Raw genomic sequence first — 18,068 nt, 5'->3', positions numbered from 1 at the left:
CCTGTGCTCTCCGGTCTCCATACTTTTTCTCACACACTATAGAATACCCTCCCTTCCCATCTCAGCTCATTGTTGGGCTGCCTTGACAGGTAGTGAGTTCCACATCACTTGAAGTCTCCAAAAAAGACTGAGTGACCATGTGTCTGGTACATTATGGAAGTGTCTCATCAAGTATGCATTGAATTAGATTGTCACTGTGGTACCTTCTGGCTCTGAATTTCTATGACTTTTATTCTATGAATTTCTACTCATCCTTTAAAGCCTAACACAAATGCCCCTCCTCCACAAGCCTTTCCTGATGTCCTCCATCAGCAATGATCTTCCCCTTTGGATATTACATAGCACTTTGTTTTATGTTTGTTATGCATGTGTAATGGAGTATTGTGAATTATCTGTAATTCTTATCCCAATAAAAGACTATACGCTCTGTGAAGACAAGTACAGTATATTATTTAAGCTTTGTATCTCCCCTAATGGCAAGGGCAGTGCTTGGAACACAGTAGCTGCTAAATAAGTATGTTATATATGTTGATTCCCTTGTTCTTCCCTTAATTCTGCACTGCCCCCTTGTTGTCAACAAGCCCCAGCCAACAGCAGGGGGTACTGCAGACACCATGAGTTTACTTGTAGGAACCTGGCAAAAAATGACCATACTTTCATCTGCCCCACTGCACATCCATTTCTCCCTCCCAACCCACTCCCCTACCTACCTCCTGGCTGGTCAGTACATTCGGGAAAACACAAAAGGACATTCTTATGTCAGGTCAAGCAAGCAGACCCTTCTCAAACAGGGGCTACCTGGCTTTGACTCTCACTGGGCAAACAACTAAATCTGCCTAAAAACTAACTAACCACTGTTAGTACTATGAGTTAAGTCCTATGTGTCTGATGGGAAGGGAATTAACTCTCTAGAAACCCAAAGAACATTTCCGTTTTGAGAAAATCCAATCCATGGGGTAATATTACGAGAGTATGTAGGGAGCAGGCGATTTCATGGGGATGCACCAATAACAATCCCAGATTTGGTCTTCCCTAAAGAGGAGTTCAACACACATGGCAGTAAGATTGGTGTGGAGTACTTTAGGATCCTGGGGAAAAGTAGGACTCGGTGGAAAGGGGGAAAAGTTGTATCAATTGTTTATGAGCTATAGTGAGTTCTTTATGAGTTTTCTGTATTGTTTATGGGCTTGTATGAATCTTTTGCATTTTCTTCAAGGTGGAATAAAAACTGTCCTGTATTCAATAAATGCATTGTTACCTTGAGTGCTTGTATTGGAATCTGGGGAATACTTTAACCATGTCTGGGTAGACTTAGATAGACATCAACTATATTTTGAGGACTTCCCAGAGTGATCCCTAGAAGGAGGCATAATGAGTCAGAGTTGTGATGTTTTCTTGAGGTACACTCCCAAAACTCGATTTATTTGAAGTAGGGAAAAGTATTTGAAGTGCCTTCCAACTCTACGTTCTAGACTCCAAGATTTCTTTCTATGTTCTAAGATCTTTTGCACAACTCGCAATTTGTGGGTCTATGATTCTAAGGGATTCAGAGAGATTGTAGTAGAGATCATACATCGTATTTACTCTTACAAATAGTGTGATCAGAGTTCCCAAATCCTTTTCCCTACTGATTCCACTGATATCTCCACTGACTCTCTCTTTCAATGTCTCATCTATAAATAGAGGTTCTTGAAGTTCTGGTCAGAACTCTCAAACTGGAAAGAAAGGCTTTGAGTTCTAACTCAGACCATTGCTATATGGCTCTTGTCTGAGGATTAGCCATGCTAAGGCAGGAGAAGCTCATTACCAGAAGGCTAACCTCTTCTAGCCACAGCATCTTTAAATTAAAGGGTTATAAAAGGGCAGTTAGGTGGCACAGTGACTGGAACACCAGGCCTGGAGTCAGGAAGACCTAAGTTCAAATCCAGCCTTAGATACTTACTAGCTCTGTGACCCTAGACTTAACCCTGTTTGCCTCAGTGTCCTCATCTGTAAAATGAGCTAGAAAAGAAAATGACAAATCACTGCGGTATCTCTGTCAAGAAAACTCCAAATGGGATCACGAACTGTCAGACATGACTGAAACCACAGGATAATCAAAAAAAAGGAAAGGGTTATAATCTGCATCACAGATTGATAGAATGTTACCACTAGAAAGTACCTCACAGATCATCTAATCTAACCCCCTCACTTTCACTGATGAGAAAATTGAGCCTCCAAAGGGGGAGGTGATTTGCCCAACGTAACATAGCCAGCAAGCTCAGCCAGGATTCAAACCCAGGTCTTCTAATTCTACCTGCAATACTCTTTCTGTTAAATCAGCTTCTTCTCCTGCATTGGTGATAGGACTGTTTACACAGAAGTAAATGCCATTAGGTACCTTCATTTCTATCAATTAGCCAACATGGTAGAGTAGAAAGAGTTCAAGATTAGGAATCAGGAAATTTGGACTCTAGGCATCATCACTATCAATGAAGCACCTACTATGTGTGCAAATATACACCCTGTGGGTGTAGATGGTACAAAGCATTCCTCAAAATAATGCTAGCTAGCATTTATAAAGCATTTTAAAATTTGTAAGCAATATATGTATATGTGTATGCGTGTGCATATGTATGTATATATGTGTGTACATGTACATACATACATACATACATTCACACATACATTTGTTCCCCACAACAACCCTCTCAGGTATGTCCTATTATAATTCCCATTTGGCAAAGGAAGAACCAAGGCTGAGTGACTTGACTTGGGTCATGAAGCTAGCAAATATCGGAGACAGCATTAAAACTCACATCTTCCTGGCTCTGACACTTAATCCATCATGCCACCTAACAGAGGGCAAAAGTCTGCAGTTCATTCTGCCACAAATACACAGTGTTCACAGGCAGAGTGGGCTCACCCTTTGAGAATGGAAGTGAAGCACAAAGAATCCACAGAAGGGCCTCTGAATCCTAGGAGCGTAGATTACCCTTGCGGCAAAAAGAACTCACAACCCATGGTCATGTGAGCCTGGAAATCCTTCATCTCTTCCTATAGCCCTGACACAGCAGCACCCCTTGGATTCAGGATGTCTGCTAGGCAGTCCGCTCCACTGAACAGATGCTTTTCTTGAGTCCACAGCTGGCGCTCCTCTCTGCTGTGAGGGTTCACACTCCTTGTATGTGTTCCCCATTGATTGCTGGGTCTCTCTAGCTCCAAAGATGCAGCCAAGGGGGAGGGGAGGGGCAGGTGATGAGAAAGAAAAGATAGTCCTGTCTGAACCCCACCCCTCCACTTCCCTCCTACACAAAGGTCTTCTGAGCCAGACGCTTCAACTTTGAATGACTTGCTTCTTTTATACAGAATCAAGTTATTCAGCAGTTTAGCTTTCTTTCGTGTGTGTGTCTGTGTGTGTGTGTGTCTGTGTGTCTGTGTGTGTCTGTGTGTGTGTGTGTGTGTGTGTGTGTGTGTAATATTTTTTAAAGCTTCAGCAGTGTAAAACTTCACTAAGACTTTTGGGACACCCTGAATACAGGCACAAGGGGCTGACTCTCAGTCACTGACATCCTCTCAGTCAGTCACAAGATATTTCCTGCGTGTCATCAGTTACCTTCATCCAACAGCCAAGGTCCCATAATCCTCTCATTTCATTAAGGAACTTATTCACATATTGCAGAAATATTCACAGGTTGCAGAAAACGTCTAGCACACCTCCTTTACACCTTGATAACATTCTGGGCTCTCCTGACTATGTCAACTGAGGCAGAAGGAAATTCTCTCTCTTAGATTGTCATAGGCCTTCTGTGCTCACAGTAACTGAGATGGAGAAAACGTCCTCCCTTACACAAAGACTAATTTTGCTACTAACTCTTAGCCTCAGGTTCCATATCTATAAAATTGTAATAACACTCTCAGCCCTACCTCATTCACAAGACTGCCTGGGTGTAGGATGAGATCACATAGGAGAAAATATTTTGAAAAGTATAAAGCAGGATGCAGAGGTATGGGATTAGATGCAAAGGATTATTAAGTACCACCAAGTACTAGGGATTAGACAGATGAATGGTATGGTGGATGAGACAAAATCTACAGCTAAGTGCCTTGAAAACAGCACAGGACACAGAATAATTTAGTAGAACTTCTAGTCTTGACCATTCTAGTAACTAGCTTTATGAATCTGGACGAGCTTCTTCCCTTTCTGGGTCTCTGTTTCTTCCTTTTGTAAGATGGAAGGAATGGAAATAATGGAAAGGGGTACAGTGGAAAAAAGAGATTGGTGGGTAAATTTTAACAACCAGCTCTCCAGAGGGAAAAACATGTATACAGAATACACTTTTAAGTTTAATCTGCACTATTAACATTTTTCTCCATCACTTTCTTAAGTCTAGACAATGAACAAAACAATTAAACAAGCCAATTGTAGCATCCTATTTCTGAGGTGTAAATGCTCACACTGAAAATTTAACAACCAGCTCCTTTAGGGTGGCATGAGCTGGCTCCAGCACACCACTAAGTGGAAAGGTCACTGGAGAAGAACACTGACTAGATAGTCCTCTCTCCTCTCTTGAATTCAGTGTCTTCATTTATAAAATGAGAGTTGGACTCAATGATCTCTCATGTCCCCGACAGCTCTAACATTGTAGGATTCCATATGGACGTAGCTATCGCCTTTAAAAGATCCTGCAAGGCTTTGGAGACCATGAAAGGTGAATTTTGGTTGCCCAATTGCTGATGATGATGATAATGATGATGATAGCTAATATTTATATAGTACTGACTATGGCCCAGGCACTGTGCTAGCACTTTACAATTATCTCATCTGATCTTCACAACACTATTAGCCCAATTTTATAGATGGAGAAACTAAGGCAAACAGGCAAAATGACTTGCCCAGGGTCACATAGCTAGCAAATATCAGAGACTGCATTTGAATTCAGGTCTTCCTGACTCCTGGCCCAGGGGTCTATCCACTGTGGTCACCTATCTGGAACAAAGTTCAAATAAAGGATGAACAGCAACCATATAGTTTGTTTCCCTATCCTTAGAGAAACCGCTATCAGAGGCCTGGGTCTGGGTCTACATGAATTGGGCATAAGTTATATAGATAATGGATCCATTCCATGAGCAGAGGAGTCGGAAGTGCCCATTGCTGCCCCCGTACCAGGCAGCCTTCATAAGCTACTGTGGGTAAGGCCCTCCGAATCTTGGGAGCTCTCCTGATTCAGCTTCCTTGGTAGACCCACCTAGTGTTATATTTCTTAAAGTATGCTCCTGGATCAGGTGTATTTAAACTACCGCCTCTACCACTTCACTTCACTTCAATTAACATTTATTACAGCCCTACTATGCACCAGACACTGGGAATACAAATAAGAAAAACAAAGACAGTCCTTGCCCTCCAGGAGCTGGCTGCCTAATAGAGGAAGATGATGAACAAAAGGGATGTTGAAAAGGGGAGAAGGTTTTCAGAGGGTGCCCACAAGGGCCCCTATGGCCTTCAGGCTCTGAACTCTCTATAAAGGAAGGTTTTGGAAAGAACTACAGAGGTATGTTGTCTAACCCATTCATTTTACAGGTGAGGAAACTGAGGCCCAGAGGGCTTAAGTAACTTGACCAAAGTCACACAGCCATTTGTGAACAGAAGCATGTCCTGGGCCACCACATTCAGCAAGAAGTTGTTGAGGATGCTAGGATTTGGAGCACTCCTCCATTCTAATCATCGGGACATTCTGACCTTCCCCTGCTACTCTTCCTGGATTCCAGCCTCAACCAGAGACCTGGTTTCTCCATTCTTACCTTCTCATGGACTTCCTGGTTCCCAAATCACCAGTACTCACTTGGTACTAATTCCTCAAATGTAAAGGATCACCGGTTGGGACTTACACCCAAGAGGAACCTTAGGAATCATCAAGTCCAAAGCTACCTCCAATCTATTTTACAGATGGTGGGAAGTTCCAGACTGCCTTTATTCTACTGAAACCAAAAAAGAAGAAACCCAAAGAGAAAAACATTATTTGAACCAGGCACATAAGTAATCAGTGACACCACTGGGACTAGAACCCAGATCCCAAATTCTGGATCTTATTGCTACAAAGATAAATATTAACCCATCAAGGTGGCATAATGGAAAACATGTTGGACTAAGACTAAGATAGACCTAGGTTCACATTCTGCCTCCGATAGTTCTTAGTTGTTTGACCACAGGCCAGTTACCTAACCTCTCAGCCTCAATTTCCTCCAAAGTCAAATTTGAATAGTAACATCCTAAGCACCTTATTACACAGGGTTGTTGTGAGAATCAAATGAGGTAATGTATATAAAGCACATTGTAAATGTTAAAATGTTGTATAAAAGTCAGCTAATATTAATCACTAATGTCTAACATATTGCTTAATATGTTTAAGAAAAAATACAATTTAGGGTAAGATTTATTTTTCAGATACATCTGTCCAAGTGCTGGACTCTAGACTCTTCTCCCTAAAAGCAGGGAGAGGAAAACAGATCATAAATTATCACTAGGACAGCTGGCCTAGAGCTATATTCTGGGAGGAAAAAAACCACTCCCTACAATGCACAGGGGCACAATTTCTCTACCCCACCCCACCCCCACCCCCACTGACCCTTTAGCCGCTATAATCTGGATACCATAGACCAAGGACCGAGGGAAAGTGATTTGCGGTAAAGTCAGGGGCCGTTTGCTATGGGGATTCAGCTATACGCTTCCCCAGCTTTAAAAGGCCAGCTCTGAGATGCCTTCACACACACGCGCGCGCGCACACACACACACACACACACGCACACACACACACACACACACACACACACGGGCATACACACACATATATACACACACTTTGCAAAGCTCTATCCATTGGATAACTGGGAAGGATATTTAACTACAACAGAGGGGACAAAGTATAAGATGGAGGAAGGTACAGCCAGAAGTAAGGTCTGGTGAAAAAAAGCTGGGGAATTTTAGTGGACTTTAAGCTCTGTGAGTTAGCTCTGGGTTTTGGCAGCCAAAAGTAAATGCTAATACAATCTCGAGATACATTAATAGTGTGCAGAACTGGGGGAGGGGGAACAGAGCGTGAAAGTCCCACTGTACTTTGCCCTGCTCCGACTACGTATAAAGCAATTTATTCCACACTAGAACCACATTTAGAAAGGACATGGATAAGCTGGAAAGTTTAAAGATAAGGGTGGTTAAGGGAAAGTGACATAATAGTGTCTTTCAATAGCTGAAGGGTTATCGTAATTGCAAACATTTTTATCCTCCTTCTAAGGTTTGCGCTGTTGTTGTTGTTCGGTTGTTTCAGTCGTGTCTGACTCTTCATGACCCCATTTGTGGCTTTCTTGACAAAGTTACTGGAGTCGTTCGCCATTTCCTTCTCCAGCTCGTTTTCCAGATGAGGAAACTGAGGCAAACAGGGTAAAGCGACTTGTCTAGGGTCACAGAGCTAGAAAGTGTCTGAGGCTAGATTTGAACTCAGGTCTTCCTGACTCTAGGCCAGGCGCTTGATCCACTGTGACACCAAGCTGCCCTTAAGGTTCGCAAAGTGTTTTGCAAATATGACCTCATTTGACCCTCGCAACAACCCTGGAGTTAGGTGCTATGATTATTCCCATTTTAAAGACGAGAAAACTGAGGCAAAAGAGAGAGACTTGCCCAAAGTCACACAGCTAACGAGTGTCTGAGGCTGAATTTGAACTTAAGTCTTCCTGACTCTACGGCCAATATGTCTGCTGCACCACCTAGAGATCTATCACAGGGACGAAGAATTAGCTTTGTTATGCTTAGCCTCTAAGATAGGTGGTGAAGTGGATAAGGTGTTGGGCCTGGAGTCAGGAAGACAAGAGTTCAAATCCAGCCTTAGATACTTACTAGCTCTGTGACCCTGGACAAATCAGTTCACCCTGTTTGCCTCAGTTTTCTCATCTGTAAAATAATCTGGAGAAATAAATGGCAAACCACTCCAGTTTCTATGCCAAGAAAACCCCAAATGGAGTCACGAAGAGTCAGACACAACTGAAACAACTGAACAACAAAAACACGCTTAGGCCAGTTGGAGCTAAGATTTCAGCAGGATGTCAGGAAATAGTTCTCAATAATTAGATGTATTACTCAATATTGAAAGAGTCCAAGAAGAGGGTATGTGATCACTTAGGGACATCGTAGAGGGAATTTTTTTTTTAGGTACAGATTGGACTGATGGCCTTTGACGCCCTGTACAACTCTACGGTTCTGTGACTCAGAAATGGAGCGTGGCCTCTTCTCTGAGGGGCAGAGTATAATGTTTGTGTGGATGCCTAGAGAGTAGAGGGAGCCCAGGCTTCAGTCCCTGTACTAATGGGAGGCCCCTCCCATTCCTCTGTGATGCCATATAGACAAATTAGGTAACACGGCTAAAGCATTCTGAGAGCCATCAGAGCGCAACATAAATATTACAATAGCGGCGCTGCTGCTGATAATAGTAACGGCGACGACAGGGACCATATTCCCTGTCTCCTAATATAAGGAAATATTGGAAATGAGAAGCCTCCACAAAAATCAATCCATAGAAGTTTAGATAGAAGGAGGCTGCTAATCAGCTGTTCCCCGAACAGGCACTCTGGGGAAATGAAGCTGAATTTCTTCCATTAGGAGACCCAGCAGATGTACATTTCTGAGGTATGGCTCTGTTATTTGTGATCCATTCACCACTCAGCTCAACAAGTTCTCGATAAAGAGAAAAAGAGCCGGCCTAGCTAGGTGTGGAATCCCCAAATTTAGAGGTTGTCAGCTGGCCTGTATTTAGGGCTTCAGCCCAGATCTCTCTACTTGCTGATGTAGCTGACACTAACAATCCTCTGAAATTCTTCCCCTTTCTCAGTTCCTTCCTCTACCCCATCGATGGTTACGATTGCTACCAGCTTCAGGCGCCATCAGTGTTGACACTCACAGTATACGGTACAGGGGCAAGAGCACTGGATTTTGTGTCAGGGGACATGGAATTGAATCCCAGCTCTGTCTCTCACGACCTCTGTGACCTCAGGCGAAGGCTCTTCCTTTCTCTAGGTTAGGCCTGCACAACCTGCAGCCCTCAGGTCATAAGTGGCCCGTGGGCTCGCCAAAGGATTTCTGACTGTCTGTGAAAAATGTAGTGGATGTTTTCCTCTGCATTTTTCACAGGTGGCCCGAAATCCTTTGTCGGGCTACAGGTTGTGTAGGCAGGCTCTAGGTCTCAGTTTCCTCCTTGTAAGATGAAAGGGTTAGATTTCTAAGGTCTCTTCCAATTCTTGAAAGAGAGCATGGCATAGTAATTAGAGTAGGGAAAAGGCCTTTAGAAGACCCTGTTTCATAGATAATTATTTTCAGTATGTCCATGGGCACATCCTTTAACCTCTCTGATCCTCCATTTCCTCATCTGTACAGTGGGGATGACAATAGACATAGCATCTACCACATAAAGTTTTTCATGAAGATCACATGGGTTAGCGTATGGAAACTGCTTTGAAAATTTTAAAGCACATATAAATTCCATTATTGTGATTATCATACCATCTTAATAAGGAATGAGCACAGACTTCCTCAAGATAGAAGGAAGAAGTTATTCCAAAGAGAAATGGGGACAAGGTGAAAATCCACCAACTGGGAATGGAAACCTCGTCTTGATAGGTCTCAGAATGCTCCGGTAGAAAATAGGGTGGATCCTATTGATATTTGACCACACAGCTGCATCTCCCCAGGGGAAAGTGATTAAGGCCTCAGACCAGAAGATGCTAGGAATAAAGTTGAAAAATAGCCTGATTCCCTAGAATTGGATCCCAAGGTGGGACTGTTAAATTTTTGGTGTGAAAGTGTATACCTCAAAAATCAGCAAACACTACTCAATTGAGTTATTGTTTTGTCGATCGTCCAGATTTTTAAAAATGAAGCCCCATGAGAAGAGACTTAGCCAAGGCTATATTCTGAGTTAACAGGAAAGCTTAACTAGGGGTGGCCACACTTGAGGACCTAGAGGGCCACATGTGGTCTCGAGGCCACAGATTCCCCACCCCTCATAGTCAATAGGGTTCATGGCTTCATGGCCAGTACCATTCCCTTTCCCTTACTTTCCAGAGCTTCTCTCTTTAAGTAACATTTCCCTTCTATTTATTTCAACCACTGAGTGAGAAGAAAGGAAAAGATACATAAGAAAATAGAATTTCTAATCTAAAAAGATGAAAGGGCTCCCGGCCCTGAGTGGGACATTAATAAGAGCTCGGTGAAGGGATCTGACGTCCACAATAGTCCTCTGACGTGGCATCACAGAATGGAAGTGACCCTGGGTTCTTGAAGGCTATGGCCATGGAGAACAAGGCTATGCCAGTGAAGGCTGTGAAGAATGGCAAAGGTGTAAGATGTCATCATCTGTAACCCCTTCAAACTTGTCCGAGTCTCTTATTCCTTAAGAATTATTGGGCACCTCCAAATAGAAGAAAATAGATTGCAGTCCCAACAGTGCCATGATCAGACTGTCTCCCTGGAAGCTCCCTACCCCTCATATCAGAGCAGATGGTGACTCTATGAAACAGCTAACATTTCCAGAGTGCTTTAAGACTTCCAAATAACTTCCTTTACAATGACCTTTTGAGGGAAATAGAGTATATAATCCTCATTTTACAGAGAGGATAATTGAGGCTCAGAAAGAAGTGATTCACCATAGCTACTAAATTTTAGAGTTGATATTCAAACTCAGCTCTCCCAAATTTGCTGGGTCTAGCACTCTAAATGTCGGTCAGGGAAAGAAAGATTCATGGCAGCCCTGATTGGTGAAGTGGCACCCTCCATCTATGACTCTCTTAAAGCCTTCCAGGGGGAACCCTTAGGGAGACAGTATACTGACTCGTCCGTCTCCTTAGATTCCGCTAATTCCTGCTGAACATCTACCATCAAGCTTAGTTTTGCTTCAGTTTCTAGGACCACTTCACAACTCTAGCAAAGAAAATACTAAGGCCCATAGGGAATGTCTCTCCTGGTGTCAAGAGAACCTTGGTATCAGGCTGCATTCTGACTCTGTAACTCCAGCAACTGGGCGCTGACCTGGTCTATGGTCACAGATCCTAGTAGTGGGAACTTTGTATCCGTGTTGCTACTCTGTCTCAGTCCTTCTTCATCTCTTGCAATAGCTTCCTAAAGAGAAAATTAAATCAATTTTCAGCTATTACTTTAAAAAAAACAAATAAACAAGCTTCCTAATCAACGTTCCTGTCTTTGGTCTCACCCTCCTCTACTCCATCCTTCAGACAGCTTCCAGAACAATCTCTCTAATGCTCATGGTCAACCATATTACCTCCTGCCTTAAAAACCTTTATCCTGTTAGGAAGAAAACAAATTCCTAGTTTATCATTTAACAAGGGCACTCTCTGCTCTGAGCACACTCTCCCAATTCACATTCGTACTCTCAGGATGTTTCCCCAGAACCTGGCTAGCTACTTATCCTGTCAGGGCTCTAGGTGACCCTGAGGGACTATGGGGGTAGGTGGGTAAGAGCTAGTTTCTCTAGTAGTACCACAGCTAATAAGGGCAACAAGGTGGCACAGTGGCTACAGTGCCAGTCCTAGAATCCGGAAGACTTATCTTATCTTCCTGAGTACAAATCCAGCCTCAGATACTTACTAGCCGTGTGACCCTGGGCAAGTCACTTAACCCTCTTTGCCTTAGTTTCCTCGTCTAGAAAATGAGCTGGAGAAGGAAATGGCAAAGCACTCCAGTATCTTTGCCAACAAAACCCCAGATGGCCTCACGGAGAATCAGAAATGACTGAAAAACAACAGAACGATAACAAGGATCTAATAAGCCCCCATCAGAATATTTCCGCCATTTAACTGAATTATTGTTTAATACCAATTAGTTAGCTAGCTTAATTATCTTTTAGGAAAAAAACGTATTTGTTAAGGTATATTAAGAATATTTGGTATAAGACAGAGATGGGGAACCTACAGCCTAGAGGACACATATTTCCTACCCCCATGTAAGATAGCCCAAGACCCGCTCTCCCATCAGTACATACAAAATTTAAAGGGAAATAGGCTCAATCTTAAGAGCTCTGATGTGACAAACTAGGTGACTTACAACTACTAGAAGTCTTTTGCCCCACTTCACAGGGCCCCCACGAGGTTCAGTACTAGCTTCCAGCTGAACTTCTCATGGAGTCCTAAAGCTACCTTTCCTCCATGCATCCAGCATGTCCTCAGCTCCGTTAAGGTGACAGCTCTCAGGGTAAACATTGCTGTCATTCCTTGCAGGTTGCTAGGACTATGATAAGAAATCTAAATCTTCTGTATCTTTTTAAATGTGCAAGTTCTTCCTCTGACCCAAGGGAGAAAGCGGATCTTCTTTTCTCCCTCCCCTTCCCCAAGTGATTCTTCCTCAGGGACTTGGCTGGACTTGCTCTCTTCTGGCTCACCACTGGAATGCTATAGAATCTGAACTGGATTGATGCCTTAAAGTCCACAAAGCATGACTAGATCTTTTCAGCCAATCCAAACATATCCTATCCCACCTAATGGAGATGTCTTTGATTGCCCAATTCACTGACGATGTCTAAGCTTTGTTCACACCTAGTCCATGATTCTGATTGGTTAATTCAATTCAGGTGACACCTACCGTTATACCAGGCTCTCCATCATCTGTCCTGGCTTACTACTAATAAGCCTACCTTTCCAAGCTTATTACTAATCTTCATAGCTTCCATCTTACAACCAAATTTAAAACTAGCTCTCTTCCTGAGCTCACGCTACTCTTCTCCCACCTCAGTACATACATTCATACAAGCCAAGGTGCACCCCCACCTCCATGCCCTGTGACTAGAAAGCATTTCTTCCATCTCTCTGCTCTTTGAAATCTTTCTCTTCTTTCAGAGTCTGAATTAGATACTACCTCTTTCGTGAAATCTTTTCTGATCCCTTCCCAACTGAAAGCATCCTCTTCTTTCTCAAATATTTCTAGCTCACTACTCCTAGAAATCTCCTTTGTCCCCAGTATTATCTACCTTCCTTATATTATACTTACCTGTATACATGTCACATCTACCCTACTAGATTATAAGCTCCTTGAGGGCAGGGATTGTGTTGTTTCTTATCTTTCTATCCCATTTGGTGAAAGAAAGTTAAATTCACCAAAATCCTCCTCTGATGCCTATGGATATTGGTATCCCTGGGGTCTCTAATGCTATGCCAGTTCAGTACAAGCCTACCAAGCTGAAAAGGGGTAAAGAACAATCCTAGACATGGACTATGTGTCACTTATTCAAGGATTAGCCTAGCTAAGCTCCTAGAATACAGAGCTGGAAGAGACTTGGGAGGCCATCTATCCCAGTCCCCTTATTTTATAGATGAGGAAAATGAAACACAGAAGGAGGTAAGGGACTTGTCCAAGGTCACACAGATAATAAATGTCAAAGGTGGAATTTGAATTCAAAACCTCTGACTTAAGAGTTTATGGTCTTCTTACCTTACCACACTGCCTTACAGAGACTGATCACCAGGTTAACCATTTGGTGATGAATTTTTCAACCCCATCAACTCTTGAAGACTAAGGTATAGAGGAGAGGTAATTTGCTTTGTTGGGGCAGGGAGGGGTTTACCTATGCCAGCAAAGTTACAGATCCTTTTATACTGAAATAAGTGAATGTGAATATTGATTACTGGGTCTCCCCCTTATTCCCCTTTGCTCTAAGCCCTCTCTGTATTTCAAAGCACCCTGCTTCCTTAAGAACGGTGGTGTTATTTTTACTCTTGCCAGTATTCCTAGGCAATCCTATTGTGTAATCTAGGCCTCAGTTTCCTTATAGACAAAATGATAATAATAATAATTAATAATAATACTTGTTCTCTTGACTTCACAGGGTTTTTGTGAGAATCAATGGAACTCCAGTTCCTATGAACTAAGTTACCCCTACATGATATCATGGCCCCATGACACTGAAAATTGCCTTCTTGCCCGGATCTCCACCTACAGAGGGCCCTCGAGTTCCACCTGACTGTAAAGACACCCCCCTACTACTCCCCCCAATGCTGGCACCTTCCCAGATCTTCTGTGCCTCCCAAGCAAGTCTGTCTAGCATCTGGGGTCTGGCCCATCTCACCATTAATCAAACCCCAGTACTGAAAAGGGCAGTTTATATAAGATGTAAAGAAAATTAATTTACCACAGGGTACAGATTATTCATGAATTGTGGAATGAGGCAATGTATTACAAGGCAAAGAACACTGGGAGGTTGGAGACCTTGGTTCTAGCCCTGGCTCTGTCATATAACCAACCAGTTATATGATCCAGGGAAAAGCTGAGGCTGTTTCTTCATCAGCGATGAACTCTCGATGGGCCCTTCCAGCTCTGATTCCAGACGTGCTATGTCTATCCTATTTCATAATTCTTTTCAAAGACACCTTTAAAAACAAGAAAGACAAATATTCAAATAGAGTCAGAGGAACAGACTGGGCCAGAGTGTCCCAACCCAATTCATCCTATGGAGTAAAAAAATATCAAGAGTTCAGTACTACAGACTGACCAGCCCTTCATAGCCCAATGGTTGGGAAAAACTGGGCTAGCTCACAATAATAAGAGCTGACATTTATATAGTGATCTACAATTTACAAAGGGCTTTACATTTATTATTTCCATTGATTCTCACAACAACCCTGTGAAGTCAAGAGAACAAGTAGTATTATTATCATTTTGGGGATAAGGAAACTGAGGCCTAGATTACACAATTAGTTAGTGGGACAGATGGGATTCAGGCCCAGGTCTTCTGACCTGGAATTCTTTAGCACTTTCTACTAGATCACAGCTGCCTATGCTCTATGATAGGTGTATATACATATATGTATATGTATATGCATATGTATATATGTGTGTGTGTGTGTGTGTGTGTGTGTGCATACGTATAGACACACAGAGATATATACCTATATACATATCTACATATATATTTATATAAACACATATATGTATATGCAAAGAGAGAGAAAGAAAAAGAGAAAGAGGATAGAGAGGGGGAGAGAGAGAAAGAGAGAGTGAAAGACAGAGAGGGAAAGACAGACAGAAAGAGAGAAACAGAGAGAGACAGAGAGACAGAAAGACAGAGAGAGAGAGAGAGACAGAGAGAGAGAGAGAGAGGGAGACAGACAGAGAGAGAGAGAGAGAGAGAGAGAGAGAGAGAGAGAGAGAGAGAGAGAGAGAGAGAAGAGAGAAAGAGAGAGAGAGAGAGAGAGAGAGAGAAGAGAGAGAGAGAGAGAGAGAGAGAGAGAGAGAGAGAGAGAAGAGAGAGAGAGAGAGAAGAGAGAGAGAGACAGAGAGAGAGAGAGACAGAGAAGAGAGAGAGAGAAAGAGAGAGAGAGAGAGAAGAGAGAGAGAGAGAGAGACAAGACAGAGAGAGAGAGAGAGAGAGAGGAGAGAGAGAGAGAGAGAGAGAGAGAGAGAGAGAGAGAGAGAGAGCGAGCCTTGGGTACTCTAATCTCCTTTCTCATAGGCATGGTTCATCCCAAAACCTGGCCCTCTGGTAACTGCTTACCCCAACACCTGCCTCTACTTACAAGTTTAGCATCATTGCCACCCTCTCCCTCTGTGCCCCATGCTACGTTGAAAAGACTTCACTCCCTTTATATCTCAGCAAGCTGAGGCTTGACCTTCATTTCCAGGCCTTCCAGACTCTACTTCCTCATGCTACCTCATGCCCATTATCCCATCTCCTTCCATCACTCTTTCCATTGTAGGAAGTGATGCTAAGTGAAGAAAGCAAAAGTAGATGAAAATATATTCTGCGACTCTAAAAAAGGGTCAGGGGAAGAAAATTGAAGAATTTCCAGAAAAAGGAGGGGAAAGTTCAAAAGAAGACAGAGTCAATAAGATGCATTGAATATACAGAATAGCAGAAATAATGCTGGGTGTACAGTCAGAAAACTTGAGTTCAAACCCTGCTTTTGATACTGTGTGACCTAGAACAAATCAATTGACTTCTCTGAGCTCCTGTTTCACCTGCAAAATGAAAGGGTTGGATTAGATGGTTTCTGTGGTCCCATCCAGCTTCTATTCTATGATTCTATGATTCAAGGACCCACAATCACATAATGAGTGAGAGTATTCCTTTTACCCATGCAGATTCAGACAAAAATTTATCACCCTGTGGCCAATCAAGAGATGAGTCTCTATGAACTTAGGAAGGTTGGTTGGCAGATGATGAGTGCATTGCCATATTTGTTGCTACGTCATTTCAGTCATGCCAGACTCTTTGTGACCCTATTTGTGGTTTTCTTGGCAAAGATGTTGGAATGGTTTGCCATTTCCTTCTCCAGCTCATTTTACATATGGGGAAACTGAGGCAAAGAGGGTTAAGTGACTTTCCCAGGATTGCATAGCTGAGGCCAGATTGGACCTCAAGTCCTCCTGGCTTCAGGACCAGCACTCTTTCTACTACACCACCATACCTGTAGTCAAAGCCTTTCCAGTTACTGTCTAGCTCTAGCCCATATCTCTACATCTAGTCCACAAAAAACAGCATGAGAAATTTTATCAATTGCTAAAAATCTAGGTGAACTATATCCACAACATTCCTTGGATCTACTAATCTAGTAACCCTGTCACAAAAAAAAAAGCTAAGAAAGTTAGTCTGGTATGACCTGTTCTTGAGGAATGATGGCATCAGCTTTACCTCCCTGGCTGTAATCATGGGATTATTTAGGATTTAGAGCTGAAAAGGATTTTAGATAAGTTCCCTTCATTTTATGGATAAAGAAAATAAGGCCCAGTGAAGTGACTCAGCCAGAGTCACACCTTTTTATGATCATGGCGGCTTTCTTTTTCAAGATGCTCACAAACCTTGAAAAAAATTCTAGAATTCTTTCAGGAATTCAATTCAAGCTCACTGGGTCTATGGTTTGCAGATTCCTTCCTTTGAAAATGGGGCCATTTGCCATTCTGCAATCCTGTGGCACTTATTCCATTCTTCAAGGACTCCCTGACACTGCTAAGCGGCTCAGCAATCTCATCGGCCATATTCTTCAGCAGCCTAGGATTGAATTCACATAGGCCGTGACTTTCGACTCCTTCAGGGGATGGATGTTCTGTCCCTGTCTCCTTACTCATCTTGGGCATCAACCCCCCATTCTGTCCTTTGTAATTCAGCGATCGTCATCCTTGGAAATCAGAGACCAGGTAAGAGCTGAAGAAGCTTTGCCTTCTGTCCGCCCTCCATCATCACTGTCCTATCCACAGAACACCAGTCCTGCCCCTTCTTTGAGTTTTCTCTTCCCCCCCCATATAACTATTAAAAAAGACCTTTTGCTATTCTTAGCATTCTCACAAATTCCCAACTTTAACACTCGATATAATTCTTAGAGGAATGTGTGTTGTTGTTCAGTCATTTCAATCATATCCAATTCTTCATGACCCCATTTTTGTGTTTTCTTGGCAAAGATACTGGAATGGTTTGCCATTTCCTTCTCCAGCTCATTTTACAGATGGGTAAATTGAGGCAAACAGAGTTAAATGACTTGGCCATGGTCACACTGCTAGTAAGTATATAAGGCTGGATTCAAACTCAGGTCTTCCTGACTCAAGGCCCACCTCTCCATCCACTGTGCCACCTAGCTACCCTCTTATAGAACCATGCCATACTTTTATATTCATCTCTCTTTACTTTCCTTGCTTCTCTCTTCAATACGTGTATTTTTTCACAGATCAAAGTGGGCTGATCATTTCCCTGTGCATCCACATTAGTCTCTTTGGACAATCTTCCCCATCCCCCTATTCAAAATGCTCTCTTTGTGTCTTCAGAATTTGGGGGGTCCTTGGAAGAGCTTCACATGGCTGGTTATTGTAAAAATGAGAATGTTTGGGAAAGACCTGGTCTGTTTAGAACTAAATCTCTGGAGGGCAAGAAGGTATCTTACTTATAACTAGCTCAGAATAATTAGGATTGAGTGTTATCTAGGTATATACTGGGCAAGTGGTTTTTGCTTGCAGCCTAATTTCTCCTACTTTCTCTATTATCTGTGTATATGTTGTATCTCCCTACTAAATTATGAACTCCTTGTGGGCGGAGTTTGTGTTGGTTTTCATC

The sequence above is a fragment of the Trichosurus vulpecula genome, chromosome 3 (assembly GCF_011100635.1).
Source record: "Trichosurus vulpecula isolate mTriVul1 chromosome 3, mTriVul1.pri, whole genome shotgun sequence".
NCBI classification, from domain to species: Eukaryota; Metazoa; Chordata; class Mammalia; order Diprotodontia; family Phalangeridae; genus Trichosurus; species Trichosurus vulpecula.
Note: the sequence above shows the minus strand (reverse complement) of the source record.